This window comes from Calonectris borealis, chromosome 16 (genome assembly GCF_964195595.1).
Source record: "Calonectris borealis chromosome 16, bCalBor7.hap1.2, whole genome shotgun sequence".
Lineage (NCBI taxonomy): Eukaryota > Metazoa > Chordata > Aves > Procellariiformes > Procellariidae > Calonectris > Calonectris borealis.
The window spans coordinates 4372699-4388696 of record NC_134327.1 but is presented as its reverse complement, the minus strand read 5'-3'; the positions used below and the strand labels follow the sequence as shown (position 1 = coordinate 4388696).

At 46.4% G+C, this 15998-nt stretch overlaps 1 protein-coding gene across 2 annotated transcripts in view; it reads right to left on the bottom strand.

Moving 5' to 3' along the window:
* The window catches only part of ABAT (4-aminobutyrate aminotransferase), a 68120-nt gene that overhangs the window by 45110 nt on the left and 7012 nt on the right, over positions 1-15998 (bottom strand). Inside the window, exon 1 of one of the 2 annotated variants that reach the window (XM_075164921.1) lies at positions 13597-13697. The exons of the other annotated variant lie outside the window; for it this stretch is intronic. The gene's annotated coding sequence lies outside the window, so the exon portion shown is untranslated. Of the gene's footprint in view, positions 1-13596; positions 13698-15998 lie in introns of those variants that run through there. 2 annotated transcript variants of the gene reach the window in all.

The window sequence follows — 15998 nt, the reverse complement described above, 5'->3', positions numbered from 1 at the left end:
AAATGCAGATGGCAACACCATATCTAAACCACACGTTTCCCACGTTTCCCACATCAAAACAGTCCAGCTTTCAATGGGTTAAACAGCTTAAATTATGACACAGCCACGCTTTTCAGATTAGTTGCTCCACAAGCATTCTGTAGTTTTGGAAAAATTAAAGTATTGCAAAATACCCTCAACGTGGAGCTTCCTCCAACGAAATTCAGTTATATTCCTTGTAAGATTTTATTCCTCAGCATCCTACCACTGCCTCCTCAGAGGTCATGAAAATAGATAGATAAATAGCATCAAATGAAATGTACTGTAAAAGCACAATTTATTCTTCTCCTTCCTGAAGTCATAAAATAGCTCACTTGGAGGCAGTCTGCACCAAACCAAGGGAAATGTCTTAAATGGGAGCGAGTGCTCGGGTTTCTCAAGGTGACCCCCATTTCAGCTGAAAACACAGAAAAGCAGACCCATGCGGGAGATTTCTTTTACAAGGTGTCCAGCAAACAAACTGGGGAACAGCTAACCATGCGCATCCATGACAGGGACATTTTAACATCACACATGCCTGCACATACACAGAGACACGCATTCACCTCTGAACAGAAAGCACGGGAGCGCAGCCCTTGCAGGCTCGGCCGGAGTCTGCGCTAACCCCTACCGCACGCAGGCACAAGGCAAAGGCACTTACACGACTTGGATGGAAACTCCCCTCAGCCAGCTTGCCCGTTGAAAATGCCGCTCTCTCCTTCACTTTAGAGTAGGCTGCTGCCGGCTGCATGCGTGAGAAACGCCATTGCCGTCAGCTCCCTCCAGCAGCCGCTCGCGACTGCCGGCAGCAAGGACAGGCATCACCCAGAGGAAACCCCGAGCTGTGACCCTGCAGCTCGGCTGGAGGGAATGCCCCAGGTAATGAAGGTTAATGAAACCAGCTCCTGCAAGCTATACCCGTGCTCAGCCAAACCCAGTGGAGAGTAATACCCAGCTCGCCTCAAACTGAGACGATCTGGCTCTGCCCATTGCTACGCCAGTATCTCTGTCGTGTGGGTGTAGCCCATCAGCTCGGACCCCGAGTTCACCTGAATGCCTTCTCGGCAGGTTTCTGAAAACAAATTCCTGAGATGCAGAGCCAGGCTGTATTAACGTTTGAAATGGCCCATTAGTTCTCAAGAATTGTGGAAGCCGAAGAACAGGTTTTGTCCTTAAAACCCTTCATTTTACTCTGGTTTGCAAACATCCTGAGGGTGACACCCGGGCACACAACTGTCATAAAATAACCTTGGTTTGGTTCAGTTCCTTCAGGTCACAGGTGCTTCATGCAGCACAACAGCCAGCACGCACCCCAACACCGCCTCCCGCCATGCACTGCTCGAGTCGGGGAATGGGAGAGACGCGGATGTGCACAGAGAGTAACAGCAGCATCCCTTCAGGCCAGTGGACACAGGGAAAGCCAGCACCGGGTGCCATCGCCAGGTTGCCATGGTGCCGGGGGGCAAGGGGGAAGATGCGCCAGAGTGCAGGAAAAGGCTGAGCTGCTTCAGATTTAAATCCCCGTGACAGCATTTCGGCCGAGCCACTGCATGGTTGCTGTGGCAACCGACGAGTGAAAAATCACAGCGGAAATCTGTAATTATTACAAGCGAGATGGTGACTTACCCACTTCAGTAATCAGGGCATTAAAGCGACTCGAGCAGAGGAGGGGGTGCTCCGCACCCCCCAGCAGGCGGGGCTGCACTGCAGCAGGGAGCCAGGGGCCAGGTCCTAGCTGTGGGACCTGCTTTACGCCCTATCTCCCGTAGGCTCCAGCTCCGGGATGCGACGTTTCGGCAGGATGCTTTCCTAAGTGCAGGGTTTGAAGCCTGCCTGAGGGGCTGCGACTGAAGCGCCTGCACCCACGTGCTGCGAGGAGGGAGACAAGGGAGCAGCCGGGTCCTCGGGGAAGCAGAGCGAACCCGAGACTCGTGCTGCCTCGGCTCAGCACAAGCGCAGCGCGGCACAAGGAAGGGTCTAAGACAGACAGAGGGAAGGACAGATATCGGAAGCAAGCAACAAAGATGGAAGATGCAATGCTTACAGGAAGCGGATAAGGTCCCTGGCAATTTAGTGACTCCAGTTTGTGCTGCTATTACAGCACCACGTTTCTTCTTCCACCTTCTCTCAGAGCAGTGACAGCAGCAGTATTTATTTGGTTGGGGGGGATGTTGGGATGATTATCGTGCTAACGAAGGGACAACAAGGGACAGAAAGTCGTTCAGGTAGACCAAACACACTCTGCAGTCTCTCTCCATTGTAACATTACCCTGACGCAGATAATTTACACACCAACAGATGCCATGCCAACATCCACACAACTGATTTATATCCATTGCAGGAGTACATGCTTTAAAGTCACCATGTTGCTCTCCAGAGCTCTTCCACACAAAATGGACAATTGATCACCATCCAGACAAACTGCTAATAAAAACGCCGTTAACACCAATAAGGAAGGGAATCAGACATGGCTGTTTCAGTTCCCTTCTCCTTCGCCATAAGGCTGTGGCCTGGGATCCCCTGTGAGTACTAGCAGCTGCCAAGAAAGGAGGCCGGGCTGCAATTGTTTATAAGACAGATACCATACTACTCCTAAGTAACAAGCTGTTGATTTGATCCAAATTAAAGACTGAAGCTGATCCCTCACCTTCTTCATAATTTAAAATCTGTTACTAATTACATACACAGACTGTAAATGACATATTTAAACTGGCCTGTACTGGTTGCCAGACAGTAAAACAAACTGCTGACTCTAAACTGAACTTGTTAACTAGCTGATCTACCACAGAAAGTGAAATAATCCTATTCAGACGGATGGTTAGCTCACGGACACATCACAAAGTAGAAAAGGAAGGACTGAGAAAAGTTGTAGGTATTTACACTCACCACATATAAAACCTTGGATTCAAAGGCAATGCTTTGTATCAGCGATTTATTACTACACTTATTTAGTGAATAATCAGGATTACAGCTCCTCAGGGTGCACTCCGGGGAGACTGAGGTATGAAAAAGAAATTCTTGTGAGTGCTACTTTACATGATGTGAGGCTAAACTCATTAAACATAATTCTCTTGGATGAAAAGTACTTCTTATTGTGAAGTGCTACTAAGTGGTGCTAACAATTTGTAGGACAACATCATCTAGAGACTCCAGCCAGCATTGTACCCCATCATGCTAAGCCATGTTGTGTCCAACTGCTTGGAGACTCATCCTCCAGAAAGAGAGTAATTCAGTAGTGGACTTTTATTTGTATGGATTTTTTTTTTGTTTTAACCCTTGCATCAAATGGCTCGACACTGAACTGTCACTTCCTAGGCAGGACGTAAGTTCTTGCTGTTTCGTATGGCTGCTTTCAGTCCCTTCACTCACAGCGCAGCCCCTCAATATCCATAATTACCCTGCCTGGCAGGCTGGATGCACAAAGAGGATAACAATGCTTCGTGTAAATCCTGTTGCAGAGCAAAGGTGGCAGAAGTCCCAATCATGTTTATGTCAGTGATTTGAAGCAACTGTAACTGCTAAACACTTATTTAAGATGTATTTAAATGTGCAGTTCACAAAACTGTGGATTGTAAGAAGAAAGCCATGGACTTCCATTTGATTTAATCAAGAGAACGCTGGTAACGAGACCTAGTTGAATAGTCTGTCATTGGAAAGGACATTGCCAACCACCCTCAAAAAGTATACGATCTGCACTGACATGCAGTTTTCCAAGAAAGACTCGTTACACAATCTTTCACTGAAAGAAGTAAAAAGCCTCATGAACAGAGTGGAATTCACTGCAATCAATACCACTAACATCCAGGGATTTCTTTTGGTGGGCAGATGCTCAGCTTAAAAAAAGCAGAGGTTGCATGAATGCTGGGGCAGCAGCTATCCTCCCTTTTTGCACTGTCAGACAAACCTGCCTCTGTAACTACAATATTCCCACAAAGGCACTAATAAACACTAGGAATGTCTGCCGTATCAAAAAGAGACCAAGGTAAGTCTATTGCCGGCGTAATTTTAAGCAGCTTCCCCAAGTTACTCCAGGATGAATACAGTCAGTATGCAATAAGGAGCTAGTAGTTAGGTTAAACAGCTTGTTTATTTATTTAACAAAAATCTGTTAAGGGAAATATTTATTTTCCTAAGGATAGCTCATGAAAGTAAGCAGCACTAGCACAACTGGACAGCAGAGCACTTTCCCTTCAGAGCGCTGTCCACCATCCTCCATCAGTGCTACTTAACCTCTCCCTCTCAAGAGGCCCCAAGAGAGCACTGTCATAGCAGCTCAGAAAAAGGAAAGAAAAAAAAAAGGGGCAAATTTTTCTTCTTCATAAAATCAGTGTTTCACTGAATGGGTGCAACTGCAGGATTTATCACTAATCAGATAATTCTTCACAGAAGTTACTAAATCACGTGCTTTGTTGCCCTTTAGAAGCACCATGTCAGTATTATCTCAAGCTGCCCCTTTTCCCTTTTTGCTGATAACTAGTGACAATAGCTGAAAGAGGTAATCAGAGGTTGAAGTTTTGCAACAGATGAGAGGAATGCGGCTGCAAGCCTGCAAAGCTTGCTTACCAGCCGGAGCAGAGGATCAGTTATGCAAGGCTGCATATGGAATTTGACCAGATGTAACAAACAGTCCCTTTCTCCTGCCTTTTCCGTTCAAAACAATAAAACTGGAGCCGTGAGCTGTTTCCATCGTTTATCAGATCACTCTGGAACATGATTTTCCCTGCGTATTTTCTGCAAAAAAATACATTTTATGCAGGTATTGCATCCAGAAATGATGTATGGTGTTACCCAACCAACCTTGGGTTTGCAAGGGTAGTAGCATCTTCTTAGCCTCTTTTCTGAAGAACTCCACTTTCACCTAGCTCTCCTGTCACCTGCATGGCTCAGTCTCCCATCCACACCAAAGAGATTCCCAGTTTGGAGAAGAGACATCACCAAACCCTTCACAGCGTAGTCACAAGTTCAGCTCAGAGAAAACGAGGTACACCAGTGAAAGGAAACAACTGACCAGTGTGAGGAACAAGAGGCCTAATCAGAGTAGCCACCACACTTGACTCACTGTTGAAACATCACCTACCCATGAACCCACGTTCATCATGAGTCCTATCATTTTGTCCGAACAAAGTCCCACTACACCAAAATCTAGAGAGAAGCAAAAGAACAAACTCTGAACTCATTCACGATCATGTAATGGTCCAATTTTTATGAATAAATTAACACCAGGAATCTTACAGGTTGCATCAGAAGAGGCATTTTCCAATCACCTTCTTGGCCAAGGAAAAATACTGATGAGAATTAAGCAAGTAGTCACTGATCTCCTGCTACTGCTAAAAAGCACTTCTAAAAGAACTGGCGTTTCGGATTTCATGATTGGAAGAAAAAAAGCACAAGATTTGTTAGCTATAGCTACTGCAACGCACAGATGGTTGCTGGGATCATGAAAGTTCTTCCCAGTCAAAGGCCCCACAACTTACGAATCCAGCCCCTAGCACTGCTTGTCATTGTCTCCATTTGCCTCTGCTCCCTCTCTTAATAACGCAAGCTAGCCCTTTTTATGTTTTTCTTCAGCTGCTTTTTACAGGAGCCAAGGCAGAAGCATCACGTAACAGCAGTTAGGCCAGCCCCTTACAATACCCTCTGCCCAAACCATGGAACAAACTGAAGGCTTTCACCCCCGTAACTCCATTACCTGTTAAAACTGCACTGCAAACAAGGAGCGTGGAGTGCATCTGAGCCAAGCTCATCCTCTGCCTTCCAACCTCCAGCACACTGATTGTGTAATCCTACTTCCCCCTCCAGGAAGCTGCATTGCAGCAACAGCTGTGGAGCCAGAAACAAGGTTTGCTTTATACTGGAGCCGGGACGAGAGAACATTGAGGTGGAGGCAGTATGGTCCAGAGAGGTAAAACACATCCCTCATGGCTGCCATCTGGGGACCATCGCTGTCAGCATGCTCGGCAGCGTGCTTCGCCTGAATGATGAAATTGGTAAGGATTCAGAAGCCATGGCCTCTAGCCTGTCCACAGCACGGTGTGGACTGTGCCAGGAAGCATATTATGCCTGAAATCTGTCCTGTCGTGCCAGAGCAGTTTGTTTTGGTTTCTAAACACCTCTTTAACCTGCCATATTCTCTGATTCCCACTGAGGCAATCATTTGTATCATCAGATTTATACAGTGAGCTATTAAAAATGCTTCAATACAAACTTACTCCCTCCATCCTACTCCCAGTGTCGTAATTTTTTTTGGTGTACATTGCAACACTAGTATCAAGCAAGCACCTGGCAAAAAATGTGTCATTCATGCCAGATGCGGAAAGAGAGGTGACAGAGAAGAACAAGATGGCTGGTTCCCATTACTTGGCATCTAACATGAAGAAAGCCTGACAGACAGATTTGGAGGAAACATAATACAAACAAAAAATATGACTGATAATAAGTTACACCAAGCTTATTTAAAATACTTAATTTTTATATCATTTACGTTACTTATTCACATTTTTGTATTATTGCCAGACCAATTTAAAACATACGAGTTGATTTCAGTTGTGTTTACTGTCAAGGGATGCTGCCAAGAACCTCTGCACACTCCATCCTTCGCTAAAAGAGGAAGGCAAAATTGGCATGCTGTTGTGATGTTCAAAGTCTTTAATCAAGACCGAGCCTGATGCTATACAAATACAAATGAGGGATATTATTCTCTCCTTTCCCTGCAAACTATTTTTTTCCTGTTTTCTTCAGTGGCTTCTGCAAGCCTATATTCTTACATTACTTCATTCAGAAAGGAAAAGTGCTGGAAGGGCAAGATGTGACATCTCTTGTGAAAAAATCTGTAGGGTTGTTCATTTGCTGGGTAGGAAGGAGGAAAAGGAAGAGGTGATTTATTACCAAGTTTACAGGCAAGAAAGCTAATATGAAATCATCCAGTGCTAGGGTACAGATTTCCATGAAGAGCTTGCTGCCTTGTGCTTTGCCTGGTACGAGGCTTACAGATGGAAGCTGGATACTTTAAAATTGAGCCAAACATCAAAAATAGGACATCATAAAAACATCATCACCAATTTATGTGTTCTCCCAACACCCACTGTTTTGTTCTGTGAGAAACCAGTGATGAAACCAAGGTTACAAGGGGAGGAGAAAAATAAAAGCCCTCAAAAAAAAAACCCCAACAACAACTAAACCTTGTGCTGGAAATCCACGCTTTAGTAACACTCTTCCACACCCATAAATGTATCACAGTGCTTTCTAGCCATCCAACCGACCCACAGGTAACCTGTGTACTCCAGGCTGAGACGACCGCTAACACTGCTGGAGGACAGCACCTCTCCACACTTTTTCTTTCAGTTGCCCTGTCCACCCCTCCAGCTTCCCTTTCCCCACGAGCAGGTCTGTTATCCAACAGGCTAGCGTATGTTCTGCTATACCTCCTACAGAGCTATAATGGTCTTCTAGTCAAAAGCATTTGTTTTTAGAGCTGACAGGTAGGGCTAAGAGTCCTTAAAACAGATCTGAGACACAGTAAACACACGGGCTGGAAAGCTATGTGGGAAGACCAGTAGAAACAGAGAGTACGATACGCCGACACTGCGGGCAGGCTAAAAGGCTTCAGGAAAGAAAATCTGGTGCTCGTGACGTGCAGACGGCAGAAGAGATGAAAGGAAACGCGAGAAAGACGCACTGATCCTGATGCCAGGATCCATGCTCACAAACACGGCCGATACAGCTGTGAAAGCGGCCCTGTCAGTGGGGAATGGAGAGCAGACTTTGACACGGGAACCTGAACCCAAATCTCTCAGCTGACTCAGCAAAAAGTATCATAAGGGAGTCAGCAGAAAATACGAATGCACTATAAACCAAAGGAAGCATGTGCGGGTTTCTTCCACAACAGCCGTCTCCTCTGTGGCTAAGGAACAGCTTTCTGCTCAGAGACCACATCGCAGTGATGCACTCCCAGCACCGCCGCCCTTCTGCAGAGGCTCCCAGCAGCCGCCCGCGCCTGCCAAGCTGGGCTGGGAAAGGGTACGTTGTCGTACCCCAAACAGGCCAAGACTACATTGGATTCTACTAGTGTATTTTAGCAGGTGCCAGGTAAGAATTGCTCAAAGAGTAATTACTCGGTCTCTTCGCTGTTATCCAGCCAATTTTCTGCCCCAGATCTAGCTAGAAATGTATTCCAAAAGGTGTGGGGGGGAAGTACTTTAACTGTGCCAGGTTTCAAACTCCAGGCACTTGGAGGACATTGCTAAAAAATTGCTATGAAAAATACAATTATATATGGGTACAACAGTGGCAAAGCAATGTATTTTCACTTGTAAATTTAAAACCAAACTTTGCTTGGGGATGGCAAGGAAAATTCCATCTGGAATAAGAAATATTTTTAAGTGTTCCAGATAAGGAAAGCTGGAGACACGTTTAGAAGTTGTTTTATTCTCAGAATTACAGCTGTACAGCTAAACCAGTAGTTTGGCACTTCATCCTGTCACCCGGAGTGTACTTGAGACATACTGACTTTCTACATGAAATCTTTAGCAAGCTGCATTACTCTAAACTGTCCCCAGAAACACCATCAGAATTAGATTTTAATTTTTAAACTGAGTTTCACAAGACTCACAAGAAGATAGACACTTCTTAGAGAGCTCTGCTGCCTGCCAATGCCGAGTTGTACTTCAGTGAAATCATAAAATCTAAATGGGAAACTCACCAAATCTTAAGCTTTATTGCCTTTAAAGTGCCTTTACCTTGCCACAGAAAGAGTTACATAGTACGTCTGCCTTTCAGCCAGACGCCAAAACAAGAATACGGTACAGTACAATATAAGCACTCATCTACACAAACAGTTTTTTCCTGCATTAAAACTGAGAGAAATTCACTAAAATAATTGCAGTAGAAAATACAAAGGGGAATCACTTAAGTTTGAATAACTAAGTTCACATTCCTGGCCCTTTTCTTCAAGCTGGCAGCATTTGCTTACTAAAGGCAGTACTTTTAGTTGAGTGGTTTTAGTGCTTTCTCTCATCAATCAGCACAGTGCAGCTTTATCATTTTTTAAAAAGTCAGTTCATCACTAGGGCAGACCTGTGTCCTTGACACCGCAGGTGTCAAGCTTTCAGAAGTACAGCTTCAGAAGCGGCTGCAATATACCTTCATAAAGGAAGCTAGTGAGATCAGCTGCTAGCTGGTGCAGTAAAACAATTAAATGACTATCCAGTCCCAGCTAGAACACGTATTCATTTCCTCAACAGAATTTACAAGCGTAGAAGCTGCCACACACAAAATGCAAAAATACTCCAAATCCACAAACTAGGACAGAAGAACATAAACTTCATGCTGCAAAGAGTGGGATTTCTTTTCAAAAGAAAATCATACTCTCTGAAAATGTTTTCTCTGCTGCAAATAGACCTCCACTGGACAGAAAGAGAGACAACCTTCTTCTTCCACATAATCAAAAACTGCAACACATAACCAAGGTTCCTACCTGATTCTTCTGCTGAATTTCTAGTATCTGCCTAATTAAGAGATGGGAAATGAACAGTAAAATATTTTGCAACAGACAAACAATCTAATAGAAGGACACAGTACAAAACCCTACTCTCACAGATCAGAAACGAGTCTGAAAGCCACAGAAACAGTTTAGGACAATATTCTCTTTTTATACACTTTGCATGCTTTGGAAAACCCCCAGAATACTGTTATTTTTGCACAAACAACATATGGCTAAGAAAATACCATTTTCTCTCTTTTCCTGGCCCTTAGCCATCATTTCAGGAAACAGGACTGTGATCTGATAAAACAGATCACAAAATTCAGAAACAAAGAGAGGACAGAGATGTATGGCTTTCAAGCCACAGAGCAGCGGCTGGCAGAGTTATCTACTTTAACCAACCCCTAAGGCAACCTCTTCTGTTCGTAAAGAAAAGGAATTCGAAAACAGATCAGTTTGGAACAAGAATAGGGTGTTTTCAGCCTCCTGAAAGATCAATCTGTTACATAAGTTTTAAAGCATATCCATCCTTCCATAGGCAATAGGCCCACATTGACAATCATCTGTGTATGATAATCATTCATGGTCTTTAAGCTGCAGTGCTCCTGACGTGTCATTTTGTATTACTTACCTAGCCGTCAGTACTAGCTGCTCTCCTGATGGAATCCAGCTCTTTTCTATTAATTACTCTTTCAAATGGGATAAGATACCTCACTATTTGATTCAGACTTACCATTATGCCTGAAAAACTCTAAAGATACTTTATAAAGAACTGTAAAAGAAGAGTAAGCACTACTGGAAAAGCCTGCTAGAACAAAAATGGTACACACAGATTGACAATTTGCAATGTACAACATCTTTTGCAACAAGGAATCAAATGGTCTTTGAAAGCAATAAAAAGGAGAAATGTCTTACACGAAATCTGAGAATTACCCCATCAAGACATATTCCTTTCTTCTCCCTGCTCCCTCTCGCAAAGGCAAAGCCAAGAGCAAAGGAGATTCATCCAAGTAGAAAGAGTCACCATTTGATTAAAAGTTTCTGGTATACAGCCAATACAGTAAGGTTTTAAGATACAACTGGTATACAACAATAAATGCTATACTGTTCATACAGTACATACATGTACCGCTGCCAAACAGCCCTTTTTTCTGAGACATTTCCACAAGCTGTTTCCATTTGGATAAGAAAGGAAAGGAATCTTAATTTGTACTTGAAACAGCTAAAAATTTTTAAAAGTGTTTCTGGAATGGACTCTCAATCCTAGAAGTCACAAAACAGAGCTGAGAAGCCAAGAACCAGATCCAATTTGTTTTAGGCCATCTGTAACATCCTCCTAATTCTGTGAACCCTGATGTTATAATCACTGAAAGTATGAAGTTAAGCAGTAGCAGAGGTATATGTCACGAGATAACTTGAGCTGCTTTAATTCAGGCCCAGTGATCGGAGCACAAAGCAGGAGGAACGTTGCAGTCGAAGTTACACCTCCTAGGGCAGGAGTCATACCTGTCAGCACACCCGGCAGGGCCAAGATCCGTGCAGCTGTACCTAAACACACAGGCAGCTATTGCTAGACCGCTGACGAATACAGCTGTCGGGTATGCAAGGCATTGTACAAACTGTTCTAAAGCGTCACTGTTAAGCACCATACAAACCAGACAGGGCAAGGGCAACCACCTAGAGACCTCTAAGCTGCTGGCAGGTGCAGAAAGAACTGGTTTGGATGTATATACACATGGCATCTTAATGAGCACCTTAATTCCTCTCTGCTTCTGAAAGAATCCAGATCAGGACATTTTCCTTTTCCAAAGACAGCACAGCTGCCAGCAGGACACCTACTGATTTGCTTGGTGTTTATTTGCATGCTGTGCTTGCTTACTGCCTCCTGGGCATAAATATCCAATTTTATCCACTTATTTCAGTTTACTTTGCATCTGAATGCACAAGGCACCTCACTGTACAGCATGCCTCTAAGTTTGTTATTCCGCAGAAGACTAAAGGGCTGGGCTTTGGAGAAAGCAATTCTATTGCATTTTTTCCCCCAATTCCCTTGCATTTTACAAGTGGTCAGCTTGTCTCATAACACCGTACACTTACAGACTCAGGTCTCCATGATCTGGGCATGTCTGCATCACAGTCTTTTGCACTCCCGATTGCCCAAGAGGTACCACACAGTGTAATGGCAGAACACTGGCTGACTGCAGACACAGAAGACCCGAACACCCATCCTGAGTCCAAAAGGCTACCCCGCAGGTTACTTGCAGCAACAGCTTTCTTTCCCTGTATCTATCTCCCCATCTGTACAGTCAGTCCAGTGATGATTATCTCATTTGTAAAGTGCTTTAAACACTAAGGATGAGAAACACTATGACATCCAGATATTATCCTTTTTTGCATATGCTGTGCTTTAGTACTGTGAGCTATGATCCAGCATTTGAATCACTGACCTCCAAGTCTGCATATGTAACTCCAATCACAGAAGACAAACTGACTCCAGGCATAATTTGCCCAACACTCGCACTACTCAAGTACAAAGAAAGACCAATTACAATAAAAAAACCCACAATGCAACAAGAGCTGCAAAAAATGCTCTCAAGTCAATTTATAATACAATAATGAGACTATAATAGGATTCAATAGGTAATTTCCTTACTGTAGAGCTTCCAGAAGGTAACCCTACTAGTATCCTCCTTTTATACCAGTTGGCGTTCATCCTTTACTGAATTCCTTGCCTCAAATTATAGGAGCAAAGACTCTTTTAAGAGCCCACACCCTTGAGCCATGCCTTTGAACTGTAGGGCAAAATCCAATTTTTGTACGCCTGAACATTCATTACTGATTACAAAATTACTTGGAAATCTCCCACAATAGTTCAGTTTCTTTGCATGTCATTCCCTTCACTATATTTTATAAACAGAGGAGAATCACAGAGGCAAAAGCCAAGCTAGGCAAAGGCAAAGCTCTGGCTAAACAGCCACACACTACTTTAAAGCACAAATTAAGGTAAGGGAAGTGAAGCCAGGGAGGTCTCAAGGCAAAGCCTGAGGCAGCGGCTTGGGTTTTGCATCACAAGCCTTAGCTGGAGAACAGGAAACTGAAAAGAATATGTGAATCTCAGCTGGAATTGCAGCAGCAGGCCTCCATAAACACCATTACTGAAGGTTTCTACTCAGCTGGCTGCAACGTATAAAGAAGAGGAGAGCTATATGCAAAGCCAATCGTGTTTTCCCCACGGTATGCACATATTTTCTCATGGGTTTTGTGCCCTCGCATTCCCTTCTTTCCCCCCTTCCTTTGTGCAGGTCTGTGTCGGGTCCACCTGCTTGTCGGACATGAGCCCTACGGAGACAGCGCAGCTGCGAGGGGCACAGAGCATTACAGACGCCGCCTCCTCATGCAGCGAAACTCACGGATAACAACAAATCCTCCTGCTCAGGATGCTCCCCCGAATCCATCGGGAACGGCTGCCTGGACTTGTGGGGTCCAGGACCACGCTCTGACAGAAAAAAAAAAAAAAAAAAAAAAAAAAAAAAAAAAGGGCTCCTCAAGGATGCCAACACCCCCGAAATCAGACAGGAGCACGGACACCCCCCCCCCAGCGGCACACGCCACCTCTGCCGCTCAGCCCACACGTACGCGCTCGCCCGGCGGAGCCGCGGGGAGAGGGGCCACGGCCGCATCCCCCAGGAAGCCCCAGCGTCGCCCCACTCACTGTAGGGGTGCCCTCGGGGCGGGGACGGCGACGGAAGGACGCCTAGCAACCTCTCGCCGCGGGAAGGGCATCAGAGAGGGGCCGGGCGAGGGCAGCCTACGCTCCTTCCCCACCGCACGCCCCGGCAGGGCGACGCGGGGCTGCCCCGCACCCCCGGCGAGGAGGGGCACCGCCACCTGCGGGGACGGAGGCAGCGAGAGAGGGGTGCCGCCCCGCTGGGGCGCTCCGGCAGCCTGCGGGCTCCTAGCCCAGCGGGGCCCATGGCAAGTCCCGCTGGCCGGGCAGGAGCGGGTCCCCGCGAGAGGAGCGCCAGCGGGCTCACGCAGGCCCCCCACACCCCGAGCGGCCGGCGTCCCGACCGCCGGCGCCGCGCGGTTCCGCCGCTCACCGGGAGGTGCGGGGCTGCGTCTCCTCCGGCCGCCGCGCTCCGTGGGGCCGGGCCGGGCTGGGCAGCCGCCACCGCAGGGCCCCGCGCTCGCTGCCCGCTGCCTGCGCGACCCCGCCGCCGCTCTCCGCCCGTCTCGGCGCGCCGCAGCCAATCCGCGCCGCCGCCGGCAGCCCCGCGCCCAGCGCGGCCAATGGGGGCGCGCGGCTCGGGCTCGCCCCCGGCGGCGCGGGGCGGGGCCGGGCCGGTGCCGCGGCCGTTCGAGGTGGGGACGCGGCGGGGCAGCAGCGCCGGTCCGCCCCCCGGGGCCGGGGGCAGGAGGAAGAGGCTCTGTGAAGGGGACCGGCCTCGCCGACAGGAAGGGCTGTCGTCTGCCGAGGACGGTTTGTTAAGGACAGACCCTTCCGAAACCTCGCTGACGGATGGAACACACCGCTGCAGGCGGACCCGACTTGCAACCGCTGCCGCAGCGCAGGCCGTTAGAGCAGAGGTTGCCCACGTTGGCTACCTGTCATGTCTGGCAGGGAAAACAAGAGAAACTGAAATGCTGTTGCTGGCACTAGCAGCTAGTTTCCTCTTGAAAAAGGAGCTGCCAGCCCTTCTCTTGGACTGCTGTGCTCCACTCAGCTCTGTAGGCCATGATGCACCTGAGGGACGGGCAGGGGAGCCTGTTTGCTCACCGTGATGGGAATCTGGGTCTGCACTATTACAGCTTCACGAAGACCTACTGTCCTTTCATTAATTCCTAGTATTTACCTGCAGCCACTTGGGACATCAGCAACAGAGAAAGTCATTTGGGCTTTTAACTCAGATTAGAAACTCAAATTAAAGCTAGTATTGATGTCAAACTCCAAATTTAAAATCCCAGTCTTCACTAATATTTAAGTCTGACCTAGAACAAACACCTTTTTCTTGTAGACAGTAGTGGATCGAAGCAGCTAGATGCGATGCACGTGGCAGCGACATGCAGGCAGCACATGAATCCTCCTACCCAACACCACGCATGTCCCTACCACTGAAACAGTCCAGAATTCAGATGAGATTAAGTCAGTAGCAGCGCTGATGCATCAGTAAGTTTATAGCCAGGATTCAATCCTCTCTGAAGACATCAGCAATCAATCAACCCACTATATCGTGTGGGAGTGCTCACCAACATTAAGCTTTCACAATAGTTTCTCCGTAAGCAATAATGACCCCTTAGTTCATCTACAGCAACGTGGTATTTGCAGACACAAAACTACCCTTGAAACTCACATCGTAATATTTATTATTGGGTGGATCTCCTCCGCCACAGAAGCTATTGCAAGCATGTTGAATCCTGCCTTGACTCCCATCTCACAGAATTCTAGGTCTCATTCAAGGTCTTGGTTTTTCTTCAAAACCTAAGACCTGGCTAGCAAAAGGCCAACAGAAGCTTCTGAAACGTACACCTCCCTCCCCTCTCCTGTGACCAACGTGCAGGCATCCTCTCCCCTTTCAGATGACTTTACAGAACTCTTGCATTGGGATTCGTAACAGATGCACACTTAGTCACGAGAGAGGAACTGTCTGACCCTGCTCAGCCCTGAGGTACCTCCATCAAAGGCTCCAAGGAGTATCCTGGAGCAGATATCCTGGCAAAGCAGCTGGAGGCCACTAGACAGGAGAGCTGAACACGACACAAGCAAGGCAGGAACCCTGCAGGCTCTGAGCTGCCGAAGCTGTTCTTTTTTGCTGCAAACACCACCGATTTGCAGACGGTGTCACAGCACCTTCTGTCCCTGCATGCATCACTCGAGGCTGGGCCATCTACGCCTCTTCATTTCCACTCATCCTGGGTAGAACTCTTACATCTGTCACAGTTTATTACACTAAGATTTAATAGTCCAAAATTGCAAGAAAAGTGGCAGTTTAGCCATTAAGAAAACCTTTGTGGTGCAAAGAATAATGAAGCACTAGAACAGATTACTGGGAGAAATACAGGATCTCTATCATGAGAGGCTTTAATAAGAAGGAAGACAAACATTCAACAAGATTCTCAGATGCGCATTATTCTGCTTTGAGAGGAAAATAGAGCAGATAATTTCTTGGTGTCCCTTCTGATCAATCAGCAATGTAAACCTACTACTGATATCCCATAGTAGGAATCGAGTTGGGCCGTTACAAAGCAGCAAACTCTACTTTTCTCATGGTATCTTCTGTCCAACTCACTGTTAACTTTCTTGCCTAACTCATTGTATATGTTTTTCTCCATCTTTGAGGCAGGAGTTAATGTTACTTTTTAATTATTATTAACACCTTACTTGTCACTATCTCATTCACTATCAAATATACCCAGCATTCAAAGGGAAAAATAGCATTTCTTGAGGAATGGAGAGATGGTGCACTTGACAAGTTCCCAAGGGATTGCATGGTACAGTCACTTG